This window comes from Cryptomeria japonica, unplaced genomic scaffold (assembly GCF_030272615.1).
Source record: "Cryptomeria japonica unplaced genomic scaffold, Sugi_1.0 HiC_scaffold_24, whole genome shotgun sequence".
Lineage (NCBI taxonomy): Eukaryota > Viridiplantae > Streptophyta > Pinopsida > Cupressales > Cupressaceae > Cryptomeria > Cryptomeria japonica.
The window spans coordinates 707501-730000 of NW_026728846.1; the positions used below are offsets into that span (position 1 = coordinate 707501).

Here is a 22500-nt window from a genome sequence, read left to right on the forward strand (position 1 = left end):
GGGCGAACACGAGATGCGCACAGGAAATCGATCAGCCCTCACAATGGCCCAAGGCCAGAGATCGGACTGCTACGATTTACCCCAACAATCATCGTGCCACTCTTCGCAGAGAGGTGATAGACGCCAACGAGCCCGCGCATAGCAATCGAGGTGTAAAAAGGGCGTTGAAGGCAGGAAGCCTGGACGAAAGAGGCTACGAGTTCACCTCGAAGCGGTCTAAGAATCGGGCGCACTTGGGGCGACTACCAGTGCCAACCCCTTATCCCGCGGTGCGTCCGACACACAGAAATTTCCAAGGCGGCCAAGGAGCCTCCCCGCATAGCAATCGGGGTGTGAGGTTACGGATGCAGCATTGATAGCAATCGAGGTGTGAGGCGAAGGATGCAGAAGTGAGAGCCGAGGGATGTAGCAGAGATAGCAATCGGGGTGTGTGATGCAGAAGAGATAGCAATCGAGGTGTGCGGTGGGAAGGGCCCAGCAGCCAGAATGCATGAAGCGACGGATGAAGCAGTGATGACAACCGGGCTGTGAGGAGAGGAGGGATGCAGCCAAGAAAGCAATCAGGGCTCGAGGCAAGGGATGCATCAAGGATAGCAATCATGTTGTGAGGCGAGATTCCAAAGGCTAAACGTGAGAGGCTGCAGGGTCGACTCAGAGAGGTCTATGCATGTGAGAGGCTGAAAGCAAGGTCGACTCGGAGCGGTCTATGCATCGGGCGCGCTTGGGGCGACTACCAGTGCCAACCCCTTATCCCGCGACGCGTCCGACAAAGAGAACGTTCCAAGGCGGCAGAGGAGGTTACCAGCCGAAGGATGCAGTAGCAATAACAGGTATAGTTCCGCGGCGGCCGAGAAGACTCACCGCATAGGAATCGGGATGCGAGGCGAGGGATGCGGCGGGAAGGCCCCGACGGCTAAACGGAAGAGGCTGCAGGGCCGCCTCGGAATGGTCCAAGCATCGGATGCGATTGGGACGACTACCAGTGCCAACCCCTTATCCCGCGATGCGTCCGATACACAGATAGTTCCAAGGCGGCCGAGGAGCCTCACCGCATATCAATCGGGGTGCGAGGCGAGGGATGGGGCGGGAAGGCCCCAACGGCTAGACGGAAGAGGCTTCAGGGCCACCTCGGAATGGTCCAAGCATCGGACGCGCTTGGGGCGACTGCCAGTGCCAACCCCTTATCCCGCGATGCGTCCGATACACAGATGGTTCCAAGGCGGCCGAGGAGCCTCACCGCATAGCAATCGGGGGTGCGAGGCGAGGGATGGGGCGGGAAGGCCCCAACGGCTAGACGGAAGAGGCTTCAGGGCCGCCTAGGAATGGTCCAAGCATCGGACACGCTTGGGGCGACTACCAGTGACAGCCCCCTATCCCGCGATGCGTCCGATACGAAGATGGTTCCAAGGCGGCCGAGGAGCCTCACCGCATAGCAATCGGGGTGCGAGGTGGGGGATGCGGCGAGATGGCCCCAACGGCTAGACGGAAGAGGCCACAGGGCCGCGTCGGAATAGTCCAAGCATCGGACGCGCTTGGGGCGACTACCAGTGACAACCCCTTATCCCGCGATGCGTCCGATACGAAGATAGTTCCAAGGCGGCCGAGGAGCCTCACCGCATAGCAATCGGGGTGCAAGGTGGGGGATGCGGCGAGATGGCCCCAACGGCTAGACGGAAGAGGCTGCAGGGCCGCCTCGGAATAGTCCAAGCATCGGACGCGCTTGGGGCCACTACCAGTGACAACCCCTTATCCCGCGATGCGTCCGATACGAAGATAGTTCCAAGGCGGCCGAAGAGCCTCACCGCATAGCAATCGGGGTGCGAGGTGGGGGATGCGGCGAGATGGCCCCAACGGCTAGACGGAAGAGGCCACAGGGCCGCCTCGGAATAGTCCAAGCATCAGACGCGCTTGGGGCGACTACCAGTGACAACCCCTTATCCCGCGATGCGTCCGATACGAAGATAGTTCCCAGGCGGCCGAGGAGCCTCACCGCATAGCAATCGGGGTGCGAGGCGAGGGATGCGGCGAGATGGCCCCAAAGGCTAGACGGAAGAGGCTGCAGGGCTGCCTCGGAATAGTCCAAGCATCGGACGCGCTTGGGGCGACTACCACTGCCAACCCCTTATCCCGCGATGCGTCCGATACACAGATAGTTCCGAGGCGGCCGAGGAGGTGGGGGATGCAGCGAGATGGCCCCAACGGCTAGACGGAAGAGGCTGCAGGGCCGCCTCGGAATAGTCCAAGCATCGGACGCGCTTGGGGCGACTACCAGTGACAACCCCTTATCCCGCGATGCGTCCGATACACAGATAGTTCCGAGGCGGCCAAGGAGCCTCACCGCATAGCAATCGTGGTGCGAGGTGGGGGATGCGGCGAGATGGCCCCAACGGCTAGACGGAAGAGGCTGCAGGGCCGCCTCGGAATGGTCCAAGCATCGGATGCGCTTGGGGCGACTACCACTGCCAACCCCTTATCCCGCGATGCGTCCGATACACAGATAGTTCCAAGGCGGCCGAGGAGCCTCACAGCATAGCAATCAGGGTGCGAGGCGAGGGATGCGGCGAGAAAGCCCCAACGGCTAGAGGGAAGAGGCTTCAGGTCCGCCTCGGAATGGTCCAAGCATCGGACGCGCTTGGGGCGACTACCAGTGACAACCCCTTATCCCGCGACGCGTCCGATACACAGATAGTTCCAAGGCGGCCGAGGAGCCTCACCGCATAGCAATCGGGGTGCGAGGCGAGGGATGCGGCGAGAAGGACCCAACGGCTACACGGAAGAGGCTTCGGGGCCGCCTCGGAATGGTCCAAGCATCGGACGCGCTTGGGGCGACTACCAGTGACAACCCCTTATCCCGCGACGCGTCCGATACACAGATAGTTCCAAGGCGGCCGAGGAGCCTCACCGCATAGCAATCGGGGTGCGAGGCGAGGGATGCGGCGAGAAGGACCCAACGGCTAGACGGAAGAGGCTTCGGGGCCGCCTCGGAATGGTCCAAGCATCGGACGCGCTTGGGGCGACTACCAGTGACAACCCCTTATCCCGCGACGCGTCCGATACACAGATAGTTCCAAGGCGGCCGAGGAGCCTCACCGCATAGCAATCGGGGTGCGAGGCGAGGGATGCGGCGAGAAGGACCCAACGGCTAGACGGAAGAGGCTTCGGGTCCGCCTCGGAATGGTCCAAGCATCGGACGCGCTTGGGGCGACTACCAGTGACAACCCCTTATCCCGCGACGCGTCCGATACACAGATAGTTCCAAGGCGGCCGAGGAGCCTCACCGCATAGCAATCGGGGTGCGAGGCGAGGGATGCGGCGAGAAGGACCCAACGGCTAGACGGAAGAGGCTTCGGGTCCGCCTCGGAATGGTCCAAGCATCGGACGCGCTTGGGGCGACTACCAGTGACAACCCCTTATCCCGCGACGCGTCCGATACACAGATAGTTCCAAGGCGGCCGAGGAGCCTCACCGCATAGCAATCGGGGTGCGAGGCGAGGGATGCGGCGAGAAGGACCCAACGGCTAGACGGAAGAGGCTTCGGGTCCGCCTCGGAATGGTCCAAGCATCGGACGCGCTTGGGGCGACTACCAGTGACAACCCCTTATCCCGCGACGCGTCCGATACACAGATAGTTCCGAGGCGGCCGAGGAGCCTCACCGCATAGCAATCGGGGTGCGAGGCGAAGGATGCGGCGAGAAGGACCCAACGGCTAGACGGAAGAGGCTTCGGGTCCGCCTCGGAATGGTCCAAGCATCGGACGCGCTTGGGGCGACTACCAGTGACAACCCCTTATCCCGCGACGCGTCCGATACACAGATAGTTCCAAGGCGGCCGAGGAGCCTCACCGCATAGCAATCGGGGTGCGAGGCGAGGGATGCGGCGAGAAGGACCCAACGGCTAGACGGAAGAGGCTTCAGGGCCGCCTCGGAATGGTCCAAGCATCGAACGCGCTTGGGGCGACTACCAGTGACAACCCCTTATCCCGCGACGCGTCCGATACACAGATAGTTCCGAGGCGGCCGAGGAGCCTCACCGCATAGGAATCGGGGTGCGAGGCGAGGGATGCGGCGAGAAGGACCCAACGGCTAGACGGAAGAGGCTTCAGGGCCGCCTCGGAATGGTCCAAGCATCGGACGCGCTTGGGGCGACTACCAGTGACAACCCCTTATCCCGCGACGCGTCCGATACACAGATAGTTCCGAGGCGGCCGAGGAGCCTCACCGCATAGCAATCGGGGTGCGAGGCGAGGGATGCGGCGAGAAGGACCCAACGGCTAGACGGAAGAGGCTTCAGGGCCGCCTCGGAATGGTCCAAGCATCGGACGCGCTTGGGGCGACTACCAATGACAACCCCTTATCCCGCGACGCGTCCGATACACAGATAGTTCCGAGGCGGCCGAGGAGCCTCACCGCATAGCAATCGGGGTGCGAGGCGAGGGATGCGGCGAGAAGGACCCAACGGCTAGACGGAAGAGGCTTCAGGGCCGCCTCGGAATGGTCCAAGCATCGGACGCGCTTGGGGCGACTACCAATGACAACCCCTTATCCCGCGACGCGTCCGATACACAGATAGTTCCGAGGCGGCCGAGGAGCCTCACCGCATAGCAATCGGGGTGCGAGGCGAGGGATGCGGCGAGAAGGACCCAACGGCTAGACGGAAGAGGCTTCAGGGCCGCCTCGGAATGGTCCAAGCATCGGACGCGCTTGGGGCGACTACCAGTGACAACCCCTTATCCCGCGACGCGTCCGATACACAGATAGTTCCGAGGCGGCCAAGGAGCCTCACCGCATAGCAATCGGGGTGCGAGGCGAGGGATGCGGCGAGAAGGACCCAACGGCTAGACGGAAGAGGCTTCAGGGCCGCCTCGGAATGGTCCAAGCATCGGACGCGCTTGGGGCGACTACCGTTGCCAACCCCTTATCCCGCGATGCGTCTGATACACAGATAGTTCCGAGGCGGCCGAGGAGCCTCACCGCATAGCAATCGGGTTGCGAGGCAGATTATTGGGAAGGGAACCCCCTGGGATGCGGCTCAAGCAGTGCCCAAAGGGACTGGAATGCGGAATCACATCGAGAGACCCAAATGCTATACGAGGGCTCAAATCGAATTATCGATTTGGCCACGACATGGACGCATCGGAACGACTACCTTTGCCGAACCACTCGCAATTGCATCCATACCGAAACCAATAGACATTTCCGTTAGAGCCCTCGCATAGCATTCGGGAATCTCGCATGCCCCTCTAAATCGACCAATGCTGGCGCTCAATGAAAATCCGAGCGCTACCACCGTTCGAGCGCCAGCATTGGTCGAGTTAGAGGGGCACGGGGGAGAATGCTCCAGTCAACACATCCCCTATATAAGTTATTTGTCCGATTCTCGCACAACCGTAGTCTGCCTCGTCGAATCAAACAACGGTCCCAGATTCCGACTTCCGTTCCGTAGAGACCCAAAAGCTAGATGGAGGCTCGCAAGAAAGAGAGTCGGCGCATAGCAATCGGGTTTCTCGAACGTTTAGGGACCGAGCTCACTTGCGGATAGGGCAAAATCCGCCAAGCAACCCAAAAGCTAGACGGGGGCTCGAATCGAATCGCCTAGGCGGCCACAACAACGACGTGTTGGATCGACTACCAGTGCCAAACCATTCAGCAAGACTAGTCTGTGTCGAGGCCGGATAGAGATTCTCAGAGAGCGCCCGCATAGCATTTAGGAGACCTGCCGCGTCCCTCACACTCGACAAATGGTGGTGCACGTTTATAAATCCGAGCGATCCCAACCCTTTCAAGCACCAACATCGGTCGAGATAGAGGGGCACGGAGGGGGCTGCGTGAGACAACACAGTCCCCTATATAAGTTATTTGTCCGATTCTCACACATCCGAAGAATGGTCATCAAATCGGACAACAGCCCAAACTTCCGACTTCCGTCCCAGAAAGCCCAAGAGCTATCTAAAACGTTCATGGCCGGAACTCGATCGCGGCTATACCAGTCCGCCAAGCAACCCAAAAGCTAGACTGGAGCTCTAGTCGAATCACCTCTGTGGCCATTGCAAGGACGTGTTGGAGCGACTACCATTGCCGAACCATTCCGCAGGTCGAGTCCATACCAAGGCCGCATAGAGATTCACGATGAGCTCCTGCATAGCAATCAGGAGACTTGCCGTGTCCATCACAATCGATAAATCCTGGTGCAAGATTTTTGCATCCGAGCGCTCCAACCAGTCGAGCACCAGCATCAATCGACATAAACGGGCACGGGGGGAGGATGCTCGAGAACACTACCTCCCCTATATAAGTTATTTGTCCGATTCTCAAGCAGCCGAAGTCTGGTCATCGAATCGGGTCAAAGACCACAACTTCCGACTTTACCCACAATGCAAGTCATCGAATCGAACATCGGCCCCCGAGTCGGACTCCATGCGTATGTCAGGTCATCGGACCCAAATTCCGCCTTCCTGCGCATGGCGGGCCATCAATATCAACTCGGTCATCGGACCCAAACTCCGCCTTTTTGCGTATGGCACGCCTTCAAATCGGTCATCGGACCCAAATTCCGCCTTCCTGTGCATGGCGGGCCATCAACATCAACTCGGTCATCGGACCCAAATTCCGCCTTTCTGCGCATGGCACGCCATCAACTCGGTCATCGGACCCAAATTCCGCCTTCCTGCGCATGGCAGGTCATCGGACACAAATTCAGACCTCGCCAATATGCCTACGTATCGAATCGGTCATCGGACCCAACTTCCGACTTCATCCATACTGTAGGGTCTTTGAGGTTGGCGCGGTGCGCTCAACCCAGGGAGTCGACCCATCGAAGCATACACCTCCCCTATATAAGCTATTTGTCCGATTCCCACACCTGTGTAGTTTGCACCTCTGACCAGGACATCGACCCCAACTTCCGAACTCGACTGCAACGACGGCACCAGCGCCTTGGTGCGCACCTTGCGACGCACAGTCCCAACATTCGCCTTCCTGCACATGGCAGGTCATCGGACCCAAATTCCGACCTCGCGAGTATGCCTACATATCGAATCGGTCATCGGACCCAACTTCCGACTTCATCCATACCGTAGGGTCTTTGAGGTTGGCGCGGTGCGCTCAACCCGGGGAGTCGACCCAACGAAGCATACACCTCCCCTATATAAGCTATTTGTCCGATTCCCACACCTGTGTAGTTTGCACCTCCGATCAAGACATCGACCCCAACTTCCGAACTCGCCTCCAACGACCGAACCAGCGCCTTGGTGCGCACCTTGCAACGCACAGTGCCAACATTCGCCTTCCTGCACGTGGCAGGTCATCGGACCCAAATTCCGACCTCGCGAGTATGCCTACATATCGAATCGGTCATCGGACCCAACTTCCGACTTCATCCATACCGTAGGGTCTTTGAGGTTGGCGCGGTGCGCTCAACCCGGGGAGTCGACCCAACGAAGCATACACCTCCCCTATATAAGCTATTTGTCCGATTCCCACACCTGTGTAGCTTGCACCTCCGATCAGGACATCGACCCCAACTTCCGAACTCGACTAAAAAGACCGCACCAGCGCCTTGGTGTGCACCTTGCAACGCACAGTGTCAACATTCGCCTTCCTGCACATGGCAGGTCATCGGACCCAAATTCCGACCTCATGAGCATACCTACTAATCGAATCGGTCATCGGACCCAACTTCCGACTTCATCCATACCGTAGGGTCTTTGAGGTTGGCGCGGTGCGCTCAACCTGGGGAGTCGACCCATCGAAGCATACACCTCCCCTATATAAGCTATTTGTCCGATTCCGACACCTGTGTAGTTTGCACCTCCGCTCAGGACATCGACCCCAACTTCCGAACTCGCCTGCAACGACCGAACCAGCGCCTTGGTGCGCACCAAAAGTGCGCACTTTTGGAGGGCACTTTTCTGCGCTCCAAAGGTGCGCACTTTTGGAGGGCACTTTTTGGAGGGCACTTTTCTGCGCTCCAAAGGTGCGCACTTTTGGAGGGCACTTTTTGGAGGGCACTTTTCTGCGCTCCAAAGGTGCGCACTTTTGGAGGGCACTTTTTGGAGGGCACTTTTCTGCGCTCCAAAGGTGCGCACTTTTGGAGGGCACTTTTTGGAGGGCACTTTTCTGCGCTCCAAAGGTGCGCACTTTTGGAGGGCACTTTTTGGAGGGCACTTTTCTGCGCTCCAAAGGTGCGCACTTTTGGAGGGCACTTTTTGGAGGGCACTTTTCTGCGCTCCAAAGGTGCGCACTTTTGGAGGGCACTTTTTGGAGGGCACTTTTCTGCGCTCCAAAGGTGCGCACTTTTGGAGGGCACTTTTTGGAGGGCACTTTTCTGCGCTCCAAAGGTGCGCACTTTTGGAGGGCACTTTTTGGAGGGCACTTTTCTGCGCTCCAAAGGTGCGCACTTTTGGAGGGCACTTTTTGGAGGGCACTTTTCTGCGCTCCAAAGGTGCGCACTTTTGGAGGGCACTTTTGTGCACTCCAAAGGTGCGCACTTTTGGAGGGCACTTTTCCTGTGCTCCAAAGGTGCACACCTAGGTGAGCACCTTCGACCACACCTTGTAGCACACCAAACTCTGACTTTCGACTTCATCCGCAATGCAGGGTCTTTGAGGTTGGCGCAATGCGCACAACCAGGGGAGTCGACCCATCAAACCCAACACCTCCCCTATATAAGCTATTTGTCTGATTCTCATACATGCGTAGCCTGCAGGAGCAATTAGGACATCGACCCCAACTTTCGGCTTCTAAACGAAAACAAGGTCTTTGAGGTTGGTGTAATGCGAACAACTAGGGGAGTCAACCCATCAAACCCAACACCTCCCCTATATAAGCTATTTGTCTGATTCTCATACATGTGTAGTCTACAGGAGCAATTAGGACATCGACCCCAACTTTTGACTTCTTAACGAAAACAAGGTCTTTGAGGTTGACGTAATGCGCACAACCAGGGGAGTCGACCCATCAAACCCAACACCTCCCCTATATAAGCTATTTGTCCGATTCTCATACATGTGTAGCCTGCAGGAGCCATTAGGACATTGACCCCAACTTTTGACTTCTTAACGAAAACAAGGTCTTTGAGGTTGGCGTAATGCGCACAACCAAGGGAGTTGACCCATCAAACCCAACACCTCCCCTATATAAGCTATTTGTCTGATTCTCATACATGTGTAGCCTGCAACAACGATTAGGACATCCACCCCAACTTCTGAATTCGTCTGCGTTGACCGCACCAAAGGTGCACGCCTTGGTGCTCACCAAAATCCGACTTCCGACTTCTTCTGCTATGCGGGGTCTTTGAGGTTGGCGCAGTGCGCACAACCAGGGGAGTCAACCCACCGAATGCAACACCTCCCCTATATAAGCTATTTGTCTGATTCTCATACATGCGTAGACTGCAGCAATGATTAGGACATCCACCCCAACTTTTGACTTCTTAAACAAGACAGGGTCTTTGAAGTTGGTGCAGTGCACACAACCAGGGGAGTCGACCCATCAAACGCAACACCTCCCCTATATAAAGCTATTTGTCCGATTCTCATACGTGTAGTCTGCAGCAGCGATTAGGACATCGACCCCAACTTCCGAATTCGTTTGCATTGACCGCACCAAAGGTGCACGCCTTGGTGTGCACCCTGGAGTGCACTTTGGTGCTCACCTCGGTGCACACTTTGGTGTGCACCTCGGTGTGCACCAAAGGTGCGCACCTTGGAGCGCACCAAAGGTGTACACTTTGGAGCGCACCACATAGGGTCTTTGAGAGGTTGGCGCAGTGCGCACACCAAGGTGGGTGTTGAGGTGCGTGCCGAGGTGGGTGGGTGCTAGGGTGCGCTCCATGGTGGGTGCCAGGGTGGGTGCGTGCTAGGGTGGATTCCAAAGAGGGTCATAGGGTGGGTGCCAAGGTGGGTTGGTGATATAGTGGGTTCAAAGGTGGGTACTAGGGTGGGTTCCAAGGTGGGTCACAAGTTGGGTGCCAGGATGCGTGGGTGTTAGGTTGGGTGCCAAGGTGGGCTCCTGCGTGGGTGGGTGCTAGGGTGGGTTTCAAGGTGGACGCGAGGGCGGGTGCCAAGGTGGGTAACAAGTTGGGTGTTAGGATGGGTGAGTGCTAGAGTGGGTGCCAAGGTGGGTGGGTGCTAAGGTGGATGCCAAGGTGGTTCACAGGGTGGGTGGGTTCTAGGGTGAGTTCCAAGGTGGGTCACAGGTTCAGTGCTAGGGTGGGTGTCAAGGCGGGTGTCGAGGTGCCTGGGTGCTAGGGTGTGGATGCCAATGTGGGTCATAGGGTGGGTACTAGGGTGGGCTGCAATGTGGGTGCCAAGGTGGGTAACATGCTCGGTGGGTTCTAAATTGGGTGCCAGGGTGGGTGTGCACCCACCTTGCCCGAGGTGGGTGCCAAGGTGCCAGTGTGGGTGGGTGCTAAGGTGGATGCCAAGGTGGGTGAGAAGGTGGGTGATAGGTTGAGTGGTAGGATGGGTGGGTGCCAAGATGGGTCACAGGGTGGGTGCAAGGGTGGGTAGGTGCTAGGGTTGGTGTCAGGGTGGGTGGGTGCTAGGTTGGGTTCCAAGGTGGGTGCGAGGGTGAGTGTCAAGGTGGGTCACAGGTTAGGTGCTAGGATGGGTGAGTGCTAGGGTGCAAAGGTGCCAGGGTGGGTGCTAGGATGGGTCGATGCTAGGGTGAGTGGCAAGGTGGGTCCACAAGTGTCAAGGTGGGTGCCGAGGTGGGTGCCAAGTCGGCGACTGCTATGGTGGATGCCAAGGTGGGTCACGGGGTGGGTGCCAAGTTGCTAGGTTGGGTTCCAAGGTGGGTGCCAACGTGGGTGCTAGGGTGCGTGGGTTAAAGGGTGTGTCACAACGTGGGTGCCAGGATGGGTGCGCACCCACACTGGCCAAGACGGGTGCGGGTGCAAGGTTGGGTTCCAAGCCCGGTCACAGGCTGGGTGCTAGGATGGGTGGGTGCCAAGGTGGGCACCAGGGTGGGTGCACCCACCCTGGCCAAGGTGGGTCACGGGGTGGGTCCTAGGGTGGGTAACGGGGTGGGTACTAAGGTGCGTGCCAAGGTGGGTCATAGGGTGGGTGCCAAGGTGGGCACCAGGGTGGGTGTGCACCAACCCTAGCCAGGGTAGGTCACGGGGTGGTTGTCGGGGTGGGCGTCAAGGAGCCAAGGTGGGTGGCAAGTAGCCAAGTTGCGTGCCAAGGTGGGTGTCGGGGTGGGTGCCAAGGATCCAAGGTGGGTGCCAAGGAACCAAGGTGGGTGTCTGGGTGGGTGCCGAGGTGGGAGCCAGGGTGGGTCCCAAGGTGAGTGCAAAGGTGGGTGCCAGGGTCAAGGTGAGTGCCAATGTGGGTTCCAAGGTGCCAGGGTCAGGGTGAGTGCCAATGTGGGTTCAAAGGTGCTAAGTTGGGTGCGAGGTTGGGTGCGAGGGTGGGTGGGTGCCAAGGTGTGCTAGGTGGAAGCCCGGGTGGGTCGGCATCCCATGGGTGTCGAGTTGGGTGCCTGATGGGTGCTTCTTGTCAAGTTTTAGTCGTCGGGACTCATTTCGAGCCTTAGAGGTCGTTTCTTGTCCGGTTGCCCTGTCTTCGACCTGGGAACCCAATTTTGGTCCTCGGGTCCCATTTTTTTTTGTCTCGCATCCCACTTTTGGCCTGTGGCCTTTTCGGGGTCGATTCTCGTTTTGGGCATCAGAGCATGTTTCTTCTCCTAAAACCCAATATTTGTTTATTAAGTCTCGGAACACATTTTTGTTCTCGTGGACCCATCATGGGTCTTGGAACGCATTTGTGGTCCTTGGGTCCCATTTTGCATCCCGAAACTTGTGTTTTGGTGCTTGATCCCTATTTTGGGTGCCCACCTTGCACCAAGTGCGCACCCGGGGCAAACCGAGCGCCTTGGTGCACCGGGGCAAGATCGAGCGTGCACCCGAGGCGCCCCGAACATGCACCAAGGTGCACTCGGCCCACATGTGAGCGCAGGTCGTTGCGCCCGAGGTGGTGTGTGGGCACCGCGTTGCAGACGGGACACTGCACGCACACGACGCCCCCTCCAGGTGCACGCACGTAGGCCGGGCCGGGTGCACACCCGACGCCCTAGCAAGGTGCGCGCACCCGGGCAGGGCTCACACTTGGCGAACGGGGCGCACTTCGCGAGGGAGGGTGTGCACCTCGACGGGGGTGGGTGGCCGGGGTGGATTCGCACGTGGGTCGCGGTTTGCTAAGTACACACTGCGACAAGCTCATAACGGGTGCGATCATACCAGCATTAGTGCACCGGATCCCATCAGAACTCCGCAGTTAAGCGCGCTTGGGCCGGAGTAGTACTGGGATGGGTGACCTCCCGGGAAGTCCCGGTGTTGCACCCTTTTTTAGTTTTTCGCCGGGCGTCGCAATGCTATTTGAATAAACCTTTTGCCCGTTTGCGTTCTCGTCGGGGCCGGGCCGGGCCGGGGTGCGCTGCCCGCACTACCGCGCGCGCGGGGGCGACACCGAGCGCGCACCCGAGGCACCCCGAGCACACAGGCCACGGTGCAACCCGGGCGTTGTGCGCGCACCCCGGTGCGCCCGAGGTGCTGCGCGCGCACCCAGGTGAAATCGGTGTGCACCTCGGCCAGTGCGCGCTCGGTCGAGTCGCGCACGTTGGCCAAGGTGCACGGTGATGTTTCTTACTCTAAGGTTCCGCACCAGACGCCCGGGACAGGTGAGCGAAGCTGGGCGGGGCCGGGTGCGCGGCCGGGGCAGGTGCACGCAGCTGGAGAGAGCTTTGGAGCACACTTCGGAGCGCACCAATGATGCGCTCCATTCAAAAGTTTCCTGAAAAGGCAAAAAAAGTTGAGATTATAGAATTTCCCACTTGAGAGATTGTAAAAAAAAAAAATTTAAAATGAAGGAAACGCGGGTGCCAAGGTGTGCGCAGCCCAGCCAAGGTGTGCGCACCAAGGCGCCCACCCTGGCGAAGGTGCACGCAAGGTGCGCACCCGAGGCAAACCGGACAATTAACCCAACTTTCGACTTCGCGCGCACCTTGGAGCGCACTTCGGAGCGCTCCTTGGTGCGCACCAATCTTGGGCACCTCGGAGTGCACCATGGCGCCCACCAAGGTGCGCACCCGGGGCAAACCGAGCTCCGACTTCGTGCGCACCTTGGAGCGCACGAAAGGTGCGCACCATGGCGCCCACCAAGGTGCGCAGCCCAGCCAAGGCGTGCGCATCAAGGTGCGCACCCTGGCGAAGGTGCGCACCCGGGGCAAACCGAGCTCCGACTTCGTGCGCACCTTGGAGCGCACAAAAGGTGCGCAACCCAGCCAAGGTGTGCGCACCCCGGTCAAACCGAGCTCCGAATCGTGCGCACCAGAGGTGCACGCCATCGTGCGCACCTTGGAGCACACTTCGGAGCCCTCCTTGGTGCGCGCCGATGTTGCGCACCTCGGAGCGCACCCGGGGAAAACAATGCAATTAACCCGACTTTCGACTTCGTGGGCACCTCGGAGCGCTCTCGGGTTCGCACCTCGGAGCACACCGAGGTGCGCACCTTTGATGCGCTGCCTTCACCAATTTCCAGAAAAGGCAAGAAAACATTGAGAAGGTGTGCGCACCGAGGTGCCCACCCTGGCGAAGGTGCACGCGAGGTGCGCACCCGGGGCAAACCGGGCTCCGACTTCGTGCACGCCGCACCTTGGAGCACACTTCGGAGCGCTCCTTGGTGCGCACCAGGGCGCGCAACCCAGCCGAGGTGCCCACCCCGGCGAAGGTGCACGCGAGGTGCGCACCCGGGGCAAACCGGGCTCCGACTTCGTGCACGCCATGGTGCCCACCGCGGCGAAGGTGCACGCGAGGTGCGCACCCGGGGCAAACCGGGCTCCGACTTCGTGCACGCCGCACCTTGGAGCACACTTCGGAGCGCTCCTTGGTGCGCACCATGGTGCCCACCAGGGCGCGCAACCCCGCCGAAGGTGCACGCGAGGTGCGCACCCGGGGCAAACCGGGCTCCGACTTCGTGCACGCCGCACCTTGGAGCACACTTCGGAGCGCTCCTTGGTGCGCACCATGGTGCCCACCAGGGCGCGCAACCCCGCCGAAGGTGCACGCGAGGTGCGCACCCGGGGCAAACCGGGCTCCGACTTCGTGCACGCCATGGTGCGCACCGCGGCGAAGGTGCGCACCCGGGGCAAACCGGGCTCCGACTTCGTGCACGCCGCACCTTGGAGCACACTTCGGAGCGCTCCTTGGTGCGCACCAGGGCGCGCAACCCAGCCGAGGTGCCCACCCCGGCGAAGGTGCACGCGAGGTGCGTACCCGGGGCAAACCGGGCTCCGACTTCGTGCACGCCGCACCTTGGAGCACACTTCGGAGCGCTCCTTGGTGCGCACCATGGTGCCCACCAGGCCGCGCAACCCAGCCAAGGTGTGCGCACCAAGGTGCACGCGAGGTGCGCACCCGGGGCAAACCGGGGTCCGACTTCGTGCACGCCGCACCTTGGAGCACACATCGGGGCGCTCCCGGGTTCGCACCGGCGTTGCGCACCGTGGTGGGCACCTCGGAGCACACCAAGGTGGGCAGCGAGGTGCGCACCTTTGATGCGATGCCTTCACTAATTTCCATAAAAGGCAAAAAAAAAACGAGATTTTAAAATTTCCGTTTTGAAAGATAGTGAGAAAAAGGGAATGCTGGTGCCATCTTGAGCCCGCCCTGGTGCGCAGCCCAGCCAAGGTGTGCGCACCAAGGTGCCCACCCTGGCGAAGGTGCGCGCCCGGGCAATTAATCCAACTTCCAACTTCGCGCGCGCCAGGGTGGGAGCGCACCCAACAACCGGGCCTGGGAAGAGCCAATGCGAGAAACCCCACCAAACGCTCTGACAAAAAAAGAGGGGGCGCTCCAGTAACCCCGCTTCGGAGCGCACCCTGGGCAAACCCAGCCAAGGTGCCCACCCCGGCCAAGGTGCAGGCGAGGTGCGCACCCGGGGCAAACCGGGCTCCGACAACGTGCACGCCGCACCTTGGAGCACACTTCGTAGCGCTCCCGGGTGCGCACCTCAGAGCACACCAAGGTGGGCAGCGAGGTGCGCACCTTTGATGCGCTGCCTTCACTAATTTCCAGAAAAGGCAAAAAAAAAAGGAGATTTTAAAATTTCCGTTTTGAAAGATAGTGAAAAAAACGGAACGCGCGTGCCATCTTGAGCCCGCCCTGGTGCGCAGCCCAGGTAAGGTGCCCACCCTGGCAAAGGTGCGCACCCGGGCAATTAACCCTACTTCCGACTTCGTGCGCGCCAGGGTGGCAACCGGGCCTCGGAAGAGCCAATGCGAGAAACTCCACCAAACGCTCCGACAAAAAAAGAGGCGGCGCTCCAATAACCCCGCTTCGGAGCGCAGCCGGGGCAAACCCAGCCAAGGTGCCCACCCCGACGAAGGTGCACGCGAGGTGCGCACCCGGGGCAAACCGGGCTCCGACAACGTGCACGCAGCACCTTGGAGCACACTTCGAAGCACTCCCGGGTGCCCACCGGCGTTGCGCACCGTGGTGGGCAGCGAGGTGCGCACCTTTGATGCGCTGCCTTCACTAATTTCCAGAAAAAGGCAAAAAAAAATGAGATTTTAAAATTTCCGTTTTGAAAGATAGTGAAAAAAAAGGAACGCGGGTGCCATCTTGAGCCCGCCCTGGTGCGCAGCCCAGGCAAGGCATGCGCACCAAGGTGCCCACCCGAGGTGCACACCCGGGGCAAACCGGGCTCCGACTTCGTGCAGGCCGCACCTTGGAGCACACTTCGGAGCGCTCCTTGGTGCGCACCATGGTGCCCACCAGGGCGCGCAACCCAGCCAAGGTCTGCACACCAAGGTGCCCACCCCGGCGAAGGTGCACGCGAGGTGCGCACCCGGGGCAAACCGGGCTCCGACTTCGTGCACGCCATGGTGCCCACCGCGGCGAAGGTGCACGCGAGGTGCGCACCCGGGGCAAACCGGGCTCCGACTTCGTGCACGCCGCACCTTGGAGCACACTTCGGAGCGCTCCTTGGTGCGCACCATGGTGCCCACCAGGGCGCGCAACCCAGCCAAGGTGTGCGCACCAAGGTGCACGCGAGGTGCGCACCCGGGGCAAACCGGGGTCCGACTTCGTGCACGCCGCACCTTGGAGCACACATCGGAGCGCTCCCAGGTTCGCACCAGCGTTGCGCACCTTTGATGCGCTGCCTTCACTAATTTCCAGAAAAGGCAAAAAAAAATGAGATTTTAAAATTTCCGTTCTGAAAGATAGTGAAAAAAACGGAACGCGGGTGCCATCTTGAGCCCTTCCTGGTGCGCAGCCCAGGCAAGTTGTGCGCACCAAGGTGCCCACCCTGGCGGAGGTGCGCGCCCGGGGCAATCCGGGCTCCGACTTCGTGCACTGCATGGTGCCCACCAAGGCGCGCAACCCAGCCAAGGTGCCCACCGCAGCGAAGGTGCACGCGAGGTGCGCACCCGAGGTGCACACCCGGGGCAAACCGGGCTCCGACTTCGTGCACGCCGCACCTTGGAGCACACTTCAGAGCGCTCCTTGGTGCGCACCAGGGCGCGCAACCCAGCCGAGGTGCCCACCCCGGCGAAGGTGCACGCGAGGTGCGCACCCGGGGCAAACCGGGCTCCGACTTCGTGCACGCCATGGTGCCCACCGCGGCGAAGGTGCGCACCCGGGGCAAACCGGGCTCCGACTTCGTGCACGCCGCACCTTGGAGCACACTTCGGAGCGCTCCTTGGTGCGCACCATGGTGCCCACCAGGCCGCGCAACCCAGCCAAGGTGTGCGCACCAAGGTGCACGCGAGGTGCGCACCCGGGGCAAACCGGGGTCCGACTTCGTGCACGCCGCACCTTGGAGCACACATCGGGGCGCTCCCGGGTTCGCACCGGCGTTGCGCACCGTGGTGGGCACCTCGGAGCACACCAAGGTGGGCAGCGAGGTGCGCACCTTTGATGCGATGCCTTCACTAATTTCCATAAAAGGCAAAAAAAAAACGAGATTTTAAAATTTCTGTTTTGAAAGATAGTGAGAAAAAGGGAATGCTGGTGCCATCTTGAGCCCGCCCTGGTGCGCAGCCCAGCCAAGGTTTGCGCACCAAGGTGCCCACCCTGGCGAAGGTGCGCGCCCGGGCAATTAACCCAACTTCCAACTTCGCGCGCGCCAGGGTGGGAGCGCACCCAACAACCGGGCCTGGGAAGAGCCAATGCGAGAAACCCCACCAAACTCTCTGACAAAAAAAGAGGGGGCGCTCCAGTAACCCCGCTTCGGAGCGCACCCTGGGCAAACCCAACCAAGGTGCCCACCCCGGCCAAGGTGCAGGCGAGGTGCGCACCCGGGGCAAACCGGGCTCCGACAACGTGCACGCCGCACCTTGGAGCACACTTCGTAGCGCTCCCGGGTGCGCACCTCAGAGCACACCAAGGTGGGCAGCGAGGTGCGCACCTTTGATGCGCTGCCTTCACTAATTTCCAGAAAAGGCAAAAAAAAAAGGAGATTTTAAAATTTCCGTTTTGAAAGATAGTGAAAAAAACGGAACGCGCGTGCCATCTTGAGCCCGCCCTGGTGCACAGCCCAGGTAAGGTGCCACCCTGGCAAAGGTGCGCACCCGGGCAATTAACCCTACTTCCGACTTCGTGCGCGCCAGGGTGGCAACCGGGCCTCGGAAGAGCCAATGCGAGAAACCCCACCAAACGCTCCGACAAAAAAAGAGGCGGCGCTCCAATAACCCCGCTTCGGAGCGCAGCCGGGGCAAACCAAGCCAAGGTGCCCACCCCGACGAAGGTGCACGCGAGGTGCGCACCCGGGGCAAACCGGGCTCCGACAACGTGCACGCAGCACCTTGGAGCACACTTCGAAGCACTCCCGGGTGCCCACCGGCGTTGCGCACCGTGGTGGGCAGCGAGGTGCGCACCTTTGATGCGCTGCCTTCACTAATTTCCAGAAAAAGGCAAAAAAAAATGAGATTTTAAAATTTCCGTTTTGAAAGATAGTGAAAAAAAAGGAACGCGGGTGCCATCTTGAGCCCGCCCTGGTGCGCAGCCCAGGCAAGGCATGCGCACCAAGGTGCCCACCCGAGGTGCACACCCGGGGCAAACCGGGCTCCGACTTCGTGCAGGCCGCACCTTGGAGCACACTTCGGAGCGCTCCTTGGTGCGCACCATGGTGCCCACCAGGGCGCACCCGAGGCAAACCGGGCTCCGACTTCGTGCACGCCGCACCTTGGAGCACACATCGGAGCGCTCCCAGGTTCGCACCAGCGTTGCGCACCTTTGATGCGCTGCCTTCACTAATTTCCAGAAAAGGCAAAAAAAAACGATATTTTAAAATTTCCGTTCTGAAAGATAGTGAAAAAAACGGAACGCGGGTGCCATCTTGAGCCCTTCCTGATGCGCAGCCCAGGCAAGTTGTGCGCACCAAGGTGCCCACCCTGGCGGAGGTGCGCGCCCGGGGCAAACCGGGCTCCGACTTCGTGCACTGCATGGTGCCCACCAAGGCGCGCAACCCAGCCAAGGTGCCCACCGCAGCGAAGGTGCACGCGAGGTGCGCACCCGAGGTGCACACCCGGGGCAAACCGGGCTCCGACTTCGTGCACGCCGCACCTTGGAGCACACTTCAGAGCGCTCCTTGGTACGCACCAGGGCGCGCAACCCAGCCAAGGTGCTCACCCCGGCGAAGGTGCACGCGAGGTGCGCACCCGGGGCAAACCGGGCTCGGACTTCGTGCACGCCGCACCTTGGAGCACACATCGGAGCGCTCCCGGGTTCGCACCAGCATTGCGCACCTTTGATGCGCTGCCTTCACTAATTTCCAGAAAAGGCAAAAAAAAGAAAAAAATGAGATTTTAAAATTTCCGTTTTGAAAGATAGTGAAAAAAACGGAACGCGGGTGCCATCTTGAGCCCGCCCTGGTGTGCAGCCCAGGCAAGTTGTGCGCACCAAGGCACCCACCCTGGCCAAGGTGGGTCACGGGGTGGGTCCTAGGGTGGGTAACGGGGTGGGTACTAAGGTGCGTGCCAAGGTGGGTCATAGGGTGGGTGCCAAGGTGGGCACCAGGGTGGGTGTGCACCAACCCTAGCCAGGGTAGGTCACGGGGTGGTTGTCGGGGTGGGCGTCAAGGAGCCAAGGTGGGTGGCAAGTAGCCAAGTTGCGTGCCAAGGTGGGTGTCGGGGTGGGTGCCAAGGATCCAAGGTGGGTGCCAAGGAACCAAGGTGGGTGTCTGGGTGGGTGCCGAGGTGGGAGCCAGGGTGGGTCCCAAGGTGAGTGCAAAGGTGGGTGCCAGGGTCAAGGTGAGTGCCAATGTGGGTTCCAAGGTGCCAGGGTCAGGGTGAGTGCCAATGTGGGTTCAAAGGTGCTAAGTTGGGTGCGAGGTTGGGTGCGAGGGTGGGTGGGTGCCAAGGTGTGCTAGGTGGAAGCCCGGGTGGGTCGGCATCCCATGGGTGTCGAGTTGGGTGCCTGATGGGTGCTTCTTGTCAAGTTTTAGTCGTCGGGACTCATTTCGAGCCTTAGAGGTCGTTTCTTGTCCGGTTGCCCTGTCTTCGACCTGGGAACCCAATTTTGGTCCTCGGGTCCCATTTTTTTTTGTCTCGCATCCCACTTTTGGCCTGTGGCCTTTTCGGGGTCGATTCTCGTTTTGGGCATCAGAGCATGTTTCTTCTCCTAAAACCCAATATTTGTTTATTAAGTCTCGGAACACATTTTTGTTCTCGTGGACCCATCATGGGTCTTGGAACGCATTTGTGGTCCTTGGGTCCCATTTTGCATCCCGAAACTTGTGTTTTGGTGCTTGATCCCTATTTTGGGTGCCCACCTTGCACCAAGTGCGCACCCGGGGCAAACCGAGCGCCTTGGTGCACCGGGGCAAGATCGAGCGTGCACCCGAGGCGCCCCGAACATGCACCAAGGTGCACTCGGCCCACATGTGAGCGCAGGTCGTTGCGCCCGAGGTGGTGTGTGGGCACCGCGTTGCAGACGGGACACTGCACGCACACGACGCCCCCTCCAGGTGCACGCACGTAGGCCGGGCCGGGTGCACACCCGACGCCCTAGCAAGGTGCGCGCACCCGGGCAGGGCTCACACTTGGCGAACGGGGCGCACTTCGCGAGGGAGGGTGTGCACCTCGACGGGGGTGGGTGGCCGGGGTGGATTCGCACGTGGGTCGCGGTTTGCTAAGTACACACTGCGACAAGCTCATAACGGGTGCGATCATACCAGCGTTAGTGCACCGGATCCCATCAGAACTCCGCAGTTAAGCGCGCTTGGGCCGGAGTAGTACTGGGATGGGTGACCTCCCGGGAAGTCCCGGTGTTGCACCCTTTTTTAGTTTTTCGCCGGGCATCGCAATGCTATTTGAATAAACCTTTTGCCCGTTTGCGTTCTCGTCGGGGCCGGGCCGGGCCGGGGTGCGCTGCCCGCACTACCGCGCGCGCGGGGGCGACACCGAGCGCGCACCCGAGGCGCCCCGAGCACACAGGCCACGGTGCAACCCGGGCGTTGTGCGCGCACCCCGGTGCGCCCGAGGTGCTGCGCGCGCACCCAGGTGAAATCGGTGTGCACCTCGGCCAGTGCGCGCTCGGTCGAGTCGCGCACGTTGGCCAAGGTGCACGGTGATGTTTCTTACTCTAAGGTTCCGCACCAGACGCCCGGGACAGGTGAGCGAAGCTGGGCGGGGCCGGGTGCGCGGCCGGGGCAGGTGCACGCAGCTGGAGAGAGCTTTGGAGCACACTTCGGAGCGCACCAATGATGCGCTCCATTCAAAAGTTTCCTGAAAAGGCAAAAAAAGTTGAGATTATAGAATTTCCCACTTGAGAGATTGTAAAAAAAAAAAATTTAAAATGAAGGAAACGCGGGTGCCAAGGTGTGCGCAGCCCAGCCAAGGTGTGCGCACCAAGGCGCCCACCCTGGCGAAGGTGCACGCAAGGTGCGCACCCGAGGCAAACCGGACAATTAACCCAACTTTCGACTTCGCGCGCACCTTGGAGCGCACTTCGGAGCGCTCCTTGGTGCGCACCAATCTTGGGCACCTCGGAGTGCACCATGGCGCCCACCAAGGTGCGCACCCGGGGCAAACCGAGCTCCGACTTCGTGCGCACCTTGGAGCGCACGAAAGGTGCGCACCATGGCGCCCACCAAGGTGCGCAGCCCAGCCAAGGCGTGCGCATCAAGGTGCGCACCCTGGCGAAGGTGCGCACCCGGGGCAAACCGAGCTCCGACTTCGTGCGCACCTTGGAGCGCACAAAAGGTGCGCAACCCAGCCAAGGTGTGCGCACCCCGGTCAAACCGAGCTCCGAATCGTGCGCACCAGAGGTGCACGCCATCGTGCGCACCTTGGAGCACACTTCGGAGCCCTCCTTGGTGCGCGCCGATGTTGCGCACCTCGGAGCGCACCCGGGGAAAACAATGCAATTAACCCGACTTTCGACTTCGTGGGCACCTCGGAGCGCTCTCGGGTTCGCACCTCGGAGCACACCGAGGTGCACACCTTTGATGCGCTGCCTTCACCAATTTCCAGAAAAGGCAAGAAAACATTGAGAAGGTGTGCGCACCGAGGTGCCCACCCTGGCGAAGGTGCACGCGAGGTGCGCACCCGGGGCAAACCGGGCTCCGACTTCGTGCACGCCGCACCTTGGAGCACACTTCGGAGCGCTCCTTGGTGCGCACCAGGGCGCGCAACCCAGCCGAGGTGCCCACCCCGGCGAAGGTGCACGCGAGGTGCGCACCCGGGGCAAACCGGGCTCCGACTTCGTGCACGCCATGGTGCCCACCGCGGCGAAGGTGCACGCGAGGTGCGCACCCGGGGCAAACCGGGCTCCGACTTCGTGCACGCCGCACCTTGGAGCACACTTCGGAGCGCTCCTTGGTGCGCACCATGGTGCCCACCAGGGCGCGCAACCCCGCCGAAGGTGCACGCGAGGTGCGCACCCGGGGCAAACCGGGCTCCGACTTCGTGCACGCCGCACCTTGGAGCACACTTCGGAGCGCTCCTTGGTGCGCACCATGGTGCCCACCAGGGCGCGCAACCCCGCCGAAGGTGCACGCGAGGTGCGCACCCGGGGCAAACCGGGCTCCGACTTCGTGCACGCCATGGTGCGCACCGCGGCGAAGGTGCGCACCCGGGGCAAACCGGGCTCCGACTTCGTGCACGCCGCACCTTGGAGCACACTTCGGAGCGCTCCTTGGTGCGCACCAGGGCGCGCAACCCAGCCGAGGTGCCCACCCCGGCGAAGGTGCACGCGAGGTGCGTACCCGGGGCAAACCGGGCTCCGACTTCGTGCACGCCGCACCTTGGAGCACACTTCGGAGCGCTCCTTGGTGCGCACCATGGTGCCCACCAGGCCGCGCAACCCAGCCAAGGTGTGCGCACCAAGGTGCACGCGAGGTGCGCACCCGGGGCAAACCGGGGTCCGACTTCGTGCACGCCGCACCTTGGAGCACACATCGGGGCGCTCCCGGGTTCGCACCGGCGTTGCGCACCGTGGTGGGCACCTCGGAGCACACCAAGGTGGGCAGCGAGGTGCGCACCTTTGATGCGATGCCTT

At 60.8% G+C, this 22500-nt stretch overlaps 2 non-coding genes across 2 annotated transcripts; both read left to right on the top strand.

The window, feature by feature from the left end:
• The first annotated feature begins 12223 nt into the window (after positions 1–12223).
• Positions 12224–12342, top strand: LOC131861123 (5S ribosomal RNA). The gene has a single exon (XR_009360201.1). It is a non-coding gene; the product is annotated as a 5S ribosomal RNA (ribosomal RNA).
• A 7817-nt stretch (positions 12343–20159) lies between these two features.
• On the top strand, positions 20160–20278 carry LOC131861140 (5S ribosomal RNA). Its single transcript, XR_009360217.1, has one exon. It is a non-coding gene; the product is annotated as a 5S ribosomal RNA (ribosomal RNA).
• The last annotated feature ends 2222 nt before the right edge of the window (positions 20279–22500 follow it).